This window comes from Macrobrachium rosenbergii, chromosome 3 (genome assembly GCF_040412425.1).
Source record: "Macrobrachium rosenbergii isolate ZJJX-2024 chromosome 3, ASM4041242v1, whole genome shotgun sequence".
NCBI classification, from domain to species: domain Eukaryota; kingdom Metazoa; phylum Arthropoda; class Malacostraca; order Decapoda; family Palaemonidae; genus Macrobrachium; species Macrobrachium rosenbergii.
The window spans coordinates 29,397,094-29,406,087 of record NC_089743.1 but is presented as its reverse complement, the minus strand read 5'-3'; positions in this window follow the sequence as shown (position 1 = coordinate 29,406,087).

Genomic DNA, 8,994 nt, shown 5'->3' with positions numbered 1-8,994 from the left:
ATATATATATATATATATATATATATATATATATATATATATATATATATATATATATATATATATATATATATATATATATATATATATATATATATATATATATAACATATATATATTTATATATGTGTGTGTGTTTTACTTGCCAGCCTTGGCCAAGCAGCGGAATGCTATAAGATGGCTGACGGTAATACAAAAAAATTGAGAAAAATGGTCAAGTTACTGCAAGGCATAATTACAGTATACTTAGGTGAACGACTAAATTACTTTTACTCAACAAGTAATAACAATAGTTTACAAATGAATACAAGGTACACACGTGAATAATAATAAATAAGCTGAGGTTATAAAGATTCGGCGGTGCCGTAAAAGATGAAATTCCTCGTCGCACGTGGATGGGTCCAGCCGACGAATGCGAGGGCGAGCTGAGTTTTTCCTCGGTCACTCACAATAAAGGCGTCCCTCTGGAAGAGAGAGGTCGAATTACTGTAGGATTAGCTCTATTACCATGCACTTGAAATACCAACATGCCCACGAATGGCACAGCCAATCGAAACTCACTTATATCGCACTGTTCACAAATTGGAATTGGGCTAGCATGCAAACGATGGGTGGCAGGCTGAGAAAAGGATCGACTGATTTTAACGGAAGGCTGTTCTGTTACGTTAAATGGACGTGTTTCTTGACCTTAATTTTTCTGATTTATATATGACTCGACAACTTTATTAATAAATGAATATATATATAATTTACACATATATTATATACTGTATATATATTATTATATGGGTCGGTCGGTTATTTACTTTAATAATTGATTAATTGGAGTTATATTACCTTGCTCTACCTAAGACCCATGTAACTCTGCCAGTTAAGACCAAATAAAACTCTAAAGGACAGATAATGGCATGGATAAGGTCACCAGCTGAAAACTAGCATTACAAAATGTAAGTTTATTATACAGCCACGTGGATTAATTAAGTAAACTTAATGAAAACTAATTTCAACCAAAGAAAAATAAAAGGAAATGGATTATTTACAGGAGCGAACAGCAGCTCAAAATATTAGTCCTAACCAGGACAGATACCTCATTGCTAAATGAAATGATCGCAACAAATATAATAAGCCTCTTCAATCGCTTTTATAAAGCAGCTGGAACCAGTAAACGTTGAGCTGTGGCTTCTTGGCACTGACGATGCAGAGTCTTCTCCAAGCAAGCGGGAATTTCCGGGCTCAAGGTATATACACACGTCTGGAAAATAAGTATCCAGATAATAATCTTTCACTAAAGAAGCTCCCACTAGTAATTAATCAATCACAAGGGATGAACCTTATATCAGGAATAGAACTTTTAACACCATGCTATTTCACTAGACAACAATGAATGCAATTAACATGACTTCATAAATGGGATATGCTTTACTTGGGGTTCTTGGTTAGGGACTGCTTAAGAGATGAAAATTTGAACAAGGAAAATGAGAGAATCAGTTGAAGGGAAAGAAATCTGGGAGTAATTGTCACAATCCGACTTACCTCTGAGTTAAATAATGCAATGATCAGTTGCATTAAGATTCCTTGGTCCGTTAGGAATAACAATCTTCCCACGTGATGGAGACAAGGGGGGGGGGGTGTGCAAAGAGTGCTTGGAGACAGCACTGAACACTTATGTTCGCTGTCGTAGCTGAGCTGAGCGTCTCGCGATGTGGGGTTGACTTGGGGTCGCTTTTCTTCAAGCTCCTCCCCCAAGCCTACTTTGGGGTTGGTCGCTGGTATCGTCTGGAAAAGGTCGAAGAAAAGTGAGTTTTAAGAACTGTATACAGTATCTAAGGTCTGGCAAAACCGTAGGCCCCCTCTATGAAGTTTATGACTTTACAATTCCCTTCCTTCGGTTGGTTGGTGAATTTAGTTTGAAAACAACTCCCTTCCCGCTGTCCTCTTTCTCATGCGAGAAATCTACATTGTCTTCCGAGCTTCAATAGAAAATTAAATTACTACTCTAATAAGAGGCAAAGAAGAGAGGTCGAACAGCAATATTTATAAATATATTATATATATATATACATATATATTATATATATATATATATATATATATATATATATATACTCTATATGTATATATATATATATATATATATATATATATATATATATATATATATATATATATATATATATATATATATATAAAATATTGTACATACACACACACAAACTTTCCTGTTTTCATTCTTGACTGACTCTTGTGCTTCACCTAGGACAATGCATATTATGTTAGTAATACCGCCGCCGATTATCATTCTAGTACTACTGATATAATTTAGAATATTTTTCCCCTTGTAAATGGTTTTAAGTTCTGACTGGTTAAGGAAGTAGAAAAAACTTGTTTTCTATTCCAGTATCAGTCTCAACAGCTCCGAGTTTCTTTTTTGAATCCAAGATTTTTTTTTTTAGTTTCAGTTAATCTAGATTCCCATCACCGTGCACTTTGTGGCAGTTAAACAAAATGGAAGTCACAACTCGTTACTTTAATTTTTTATATTATTTTTCTTTTTCTTCCTAAATGTGAAGGAATTGCAAATAACTAACATTTATCGTTGAAAGTACAGCTGGAAAAAATCTTGATATTTTTAAATGTTTATTTTCGGTATGCCGAAATCGAGTGCTTTATACCATTCGTGTTTAAGATGAGAGATGGAGAGCGAGAAATTTGTTTGGGATGCAGTTGGTATCTTCTTTTGTTTCGATGACGAATTGACTGACTTTTTCATCCATTAGAATGATATTTTAACTGATAAACAGTGGTTTTATTGTTAGCGTTGAGGAACACGAACTTGAAGAGTTCTGTGTGCATTTAAAATCTTCAGATTTATTTCTGCTCTGCCTACGACAGGGTGACAGTGGTTTTTCCTAAACCTTTGCCAATAACACCGGCACCTAATCGTCTTGAGAGCTTGAATTTATAAAAAGCTTTATGTAATTCAGGAAACAAGTTAATTATTGGACAGTTAGATGGAATAGGGTATTGACTGTGAAAGTAAGAATATTGTTATTTGAATTTGAAACATATTCATTGGGAGATTCTTGGACTAATGAAAATTGGTTTTCATATCATTATACTTAGGATTAGATCGTCGAAAATCTCTCTCTCTCTCTCTCTCTCTCTCTCTCTCTCTCTCTCTCTCTCTCTCTCTCTCTCTCTCTCTCTCACAACTCATACACACTCACACAGTTTAATATCATTTGAACAAATAAACTCTCGATTGAATTTCCCTTCCCTGATGACAATATTGTGGTTTCAGGTGACCCCATGCTGATACTCGGGATGTGGGTTTGATTCCTGCTCTGGACAACAAAATTTACTTTTTGCATATGGATCTAAGGCTTTGTGTGACAAGCGCATCCAAAAGTGTGGCTATTACAATTACAAGCGTATCCGGTAAAAATGACCTGTAGATATATATATATATATATATATATATATATATATATATATATATATATATATATATATATATATATATATATATATATATATATATATATATATATATAAATGGATATATGTATGCATGTGTGTGTATGTGCCACAGTAACTCTAAAACTCGTTGAGCGATTTCAACCAAACTTGGTATACATATGACTTACTATCTAGAATCAGCACTGTTGGGGTAAGAAATCATTAGCACCAAAGGTGGTAGGGAGGGGAAAGGGCTTCCCTGAAATGGGGCTGGTTCTGCCCGTGAAACACGGCTGGTTATGCCCGTAGACTTAGTAACTTCAAGAATTTGTCATACCTAATTTCGGTATATATGACTTAATATCCGGAAAAGAATACTGTGGGTGTAAAACATCAATGGCACCAAAAGGGATGGGGTTTGGGAAGGGGGTGACAGAGAGAGAGAGAGAGAGAGAGAGAGTAGAGGGGTTGTTAGGGAGGAGAAACTGGGGAAAAGTAAGGAGAGAGAGAGAGTAGAGGGTGCATTAGGGAGGAGAAACAGGGAAAAAGTGAGAGAGAGAGAGAGAGAGAGTAGAGGGCGTTAGGGAGGAGAAACAGGGAAAAAGTGTGAGAGAGAGAGAGAGTAGATGGGGCATTAGGGAGGAGAAACAGGGGAAAAAGTGAGAGAGAGAGAGTTTATCGGTTGTCAGTCAGAGTTATCCCAGGCAGCGCCGGGTTGGTCAGCTAGTATGTATGTATATATGTATGTATATATATATATATATATATATATATATATATATATATATATATATATATATATATATATTACTAGCTGACCAACCTGTTGCTGCCTGGGATAACTGAATGACAACCAATAAATGGATGTAAGTATATATGTGTGTGTGTGTTCCAGCATAACTCTGAAACCTATTGAGCAATTTCAAGCAAACTTGGTATACATATGACTTGCCTTCTAGAAAAGAATACTGTTTGGGTAGGACATCACTAGCACCACTAGGGGTGGGAAGGGCTTCCCTGAAACAGAGCTGGTTCTGCACTTAGACTTAGTAACTAAATGAACTCTACAGGTTTATCTCTTAGTAACTAAATGAACTCTGTAGGTTTATCATACCTCATTTCAGTATAAATATGACTTACTATCTGGAAAAGAATACCGGGGTGGGGTAAGACATCACTGGCACCAAAGGGGTTATGGTTGGGAAGGGGGTGACATGTAAAAATAACTGAAAACAGCAGATATTAGTGTCTAATCCATAGTTTTTGAGGTCACTGAAATGAATAGTGACACTCCCGATGCCCTTTAAGTCCAAGTTCAGCCCTGATAGGAATGGGGGTGAGAAGGGATGAAATATAAAATGTCATAAATGTTGGGCATTGTAATTGAAGCAACTATCTTAACAGGAGAGAGAGAGAGAGTAGAGGGGGTGTTAGGGAGGAGAAAGAGGGAAAGAGTGAGGCAGAGATGGAGAGAGAGTAGAGGGGTGTCAGGGAGTAGAGAGAGAGAGAGAGTAGATGGGGTGTTAGGGAGGAGAAGGAGGGAAAGAGTGAGAGTGAGAGAGAGAGATCAGTGGGGTGTTAGGGAGGAGAGAGAGAGAGAGAGTAGAGGGGATGTTAGGGGAGGAGAAAGAGGGAAAGAGTGGAGGAGAGTTGGAGAGAGATAGTAGAGGGGAGCTAGGGAGGAGAAAGAGAGAGAGAGAGAGAGTTTATTGGTTGCCATTCAGAGTTTCCCTGAGCAGTACCAGGTTGGTCAGCTAGTGTGTGTGTGTGTGTGTATATGTGTGTATATATATATATATATATATATATATATATATATATATATATATATATATATATATATATATATATATATATATATATATATTATATATATATATATATATTGTGTTGATGGGAGGTGGACTTTGACTTACCTTGTTGCAGAAGGAACTCGAGAGAAATTCAGTGTCTACCTTAATCAGTTATAATTACATAAAATCAGAAAAGTAACACAAGGGAGCTCTAAGTACTGGCTCCTTGGCACCGTGTTTACTTTAATTAACAAAGCAAGAGTGCCACAAGCATGCAGATTATACTCTAAGAGAACCTCTTAGAAGATGTTTAATAACCTATAAGGACATTGTGGATTACGTTACATAAACAAGGAAAGTGCCACAATTATACAGATTGTATCCTCAGGAAATCCCAAAGTTGATTGATGAAGTGGGAGGCACTGTGGGGCAGTAGAGTGACACAGCAGTACATACACCTATTCTGCAATATAGAAATGCACATGATCACTTTAGGTTGTTACAGTGATGGGTAAAAGTTAGAGTGCTGAAGGCTGAGCGAGAGGTTATCCAAGATAAAATTTAATGCAGACTGGGATTGATACTTATGAGCAATTTAACACAAGTAACATTAACACCAATTCGTTAAGAGTTCGTTAAAGCCTTTAAGAGGGTTGCAAGGGAGGAAATGAGCAGCGGGAAATACAGTTGGAGAAGGTGTTGCCAAAATAACTTTCCAGTACCACACAGTATCTGAATTCCTGGGGCAAGGAGTCTTGAATGTAGAGGCAGTTGGGATCTTTGTCAATAGGGACATCAATGGTAAGCAAGGAGTCTGCTTCCGATAGAGGTCTGCCCAATACTGCTCCTGCTTGACCTCTGACCTCCTCCTTGTACGCATTCCCATTACTGGGCTTTTGGTTTGGCTTGGCGTGGGTCCAGAGGATTGTGAATGCTGTTACTCAATTCAGGCATCCTATGCCCTTGTTGTTCTGTTTGCCTGGAAGAGGAGAGTTTTTGGAAGAAAGGCAAATTCAGCAAGGAGATGGGACAATTTAGAGGTCATCAAGAGGGATTGAGGTCAAGGATGGACAATAGCCATAACGAATGGATTAGTGGAGGTAGGTGCGGCCTGTTGAGGCCTACTTGCATCTGTGTGGGCTGCTGGATTCCCCCGTGATATGTACGTGTTGGGAAAGTCAAATGTTCAAAAGCAGAGGGCTTCATAAGAGTATTCATTATTCGTAAATACTCTAACAATATATATATATATATATATATATATATATATATATATATATATATATAGATAGATAGATAGGCCTATATATATATATGTATGTATGTATGTATGTATATATATACACACACATACAGACACATATTTTGCTCCTTATAGGGTTATCCTAGGTCTTGGTTAACCTTCTGGTTCTCGCAAAGCAGTCTTTGGGTAAGGATGCTAGTCTCATCCAATCTTTAACTAGGCAGCGACACACCACTGTCGACTAGCCACCAGGTATCTAACTGACTGACCAGATCATCAGTGACATTATTGATTTTTCAGACTACACGCTCAAAGAAGTTTGTCTTGCATTTCACACTGGCATTATATATATATATATATATATATATATATATATATATATATATATATATATATATATATATATATATATATATATATATATATATATATATATATATATGCATGTATATGTGTATGTGCGTGTGTGTGTGCATTTTTGTTAGAAGAGAGAGAGAGAGAGAGAGCGAGAAATATTCGGCAGTCTGGTCCTGTTAAGCGGACATGTAATCAAATCTTTGCCAAAGTTTAACAAAGTGAAAAACAATTTTCATGGATATATGTGTATACAAATATATTATATATATATATATATATATATATATACATATATATATATATATATATATATATATATATATATATATATATATATAAAATATATATATATATAAAATATATATGTGTGTATTTATATGTGTTATTTATATTTGTATACTCGTATATGTGTAAGTGAGGAAGTATTTATTAGTATAACATTTATAACGTGCTGTGTCTTGAAAGTGACTGGGGGATCACCGCAGCCATGGGACCTTTGCAGATTTAAGTAGGCACCATCAAAGTCTGATGGAGTCAAGCACAATACTCGAGCAAATTGCAGTTTACATATCGCTTTTCGCTAGAGTTCACAAGCAGCATAGTTTAAAGTCATGCTTGAGCGACCACGGTTTATTGCTTGTTTCTGAGAAGTTGTTTTGTTGTATTCGATATTTGAAAGTCGACTGTGATATTGCGATTTTGGAAATGTTTTCCACTCCGGTCTTCGTATGGTATTGGTGCCAATGTTGTAGTGCATATGTAAATCCCAAAATTTTAGTTTCACTGAGAAAGACCCAGGACACAATGTTTGTTCTAATGTTTATAAGATGAATTTCCATTTATATGTAAACTGATACTCCGAATTTTCTAATAAGTTCATAGAATTTGGGAACTTAACATTCAGATCTGTTAAACATATTGGTCTTAGAAGTAAACAGTTACTTGTATTGGAAAATGTGTTATGTACCTATTAACGGCTTTGTAAGTCCGCCAACTGCAATGCGTTGATGAACTCTAATTGCCTTTTTTATCCAATAATATAATATATAATGTAGAAGATGAAAAAAAATTGTATAATCTTAAGGGCTATACTGACAGCCTATTATGGGATTTTTTGTGACTAGAAAATCAATACTTTTGGTGAAAAGTATGCAATGCAAGCGAAATATTGCAACATCATTCTGGTTTTTCCTCCTATATGTATAAATTTATCTATAGATCCACCTATATATATATATATATATATATATATATATATATATATATATATATATATATATATATATATATATATATATATATATATATATATATATATATATATATATATATATTAATTAATTTCAACAACTTCCTATTTTTGTCATTGAAAACTTTAGATATTCTTGATTACTGGTATATATGTGTCTTTCATACCCACCCTTAGGTGGTTTTGATATAAAGTCTAGTTTTATGTAATGTGTTTCACTAAAATTGGTACTCGAGTTAACTGGGAAGGTGGGTTTGTTTGTTTAATTTTAATTAATTTGATATCGTTGTGAACTGTTGTTTATGGTTTGTGAGATGTTATAACTGACATTATTGTGATTTTTTGTCATATACAGAAGCAGAGATTATTGCAGTGGGTTCACTCTGGATGTGCATCATACGATATTTACAATAAGCAACAAGCTTGCAGATATTGTGAGATGGCTAGTGTTGCTGATGTATTGGGTCTTAATTGTGGAAGCTCCTTCTGGCTTTTTCGTCGTAGCTTGTTTGTGGCCAGTTTTATGTTGATTTGACTCATGGCTTTTCTTTTGTATCAACATGCTTTAGAACTTGTTTAAAAACTGTATTTACATAAAATGTACGTAGGACTTTCGGTTGCCAGGATTTACGGGCAAAAGTGCCCGTGGGGCCGTGTTGCTCGGCTCCCTTTATCTGAAGGCTCCTTGTAGATTTTTTCTTTAAGTTAGCAGAAATAACAAAAGGAATTTTCATGGATATCTTACTTTTCGTTAGCAGTGCTTATGAGAAGTTGGAATATGCTTTCGACATTTATGTGAAATATCTGTACAAATGGTGACACAGACTTATTTGATGTTGTATTGTGGAAAGCATTATTTAGATTTAATAATATACAATGAGAGGCACATCCAA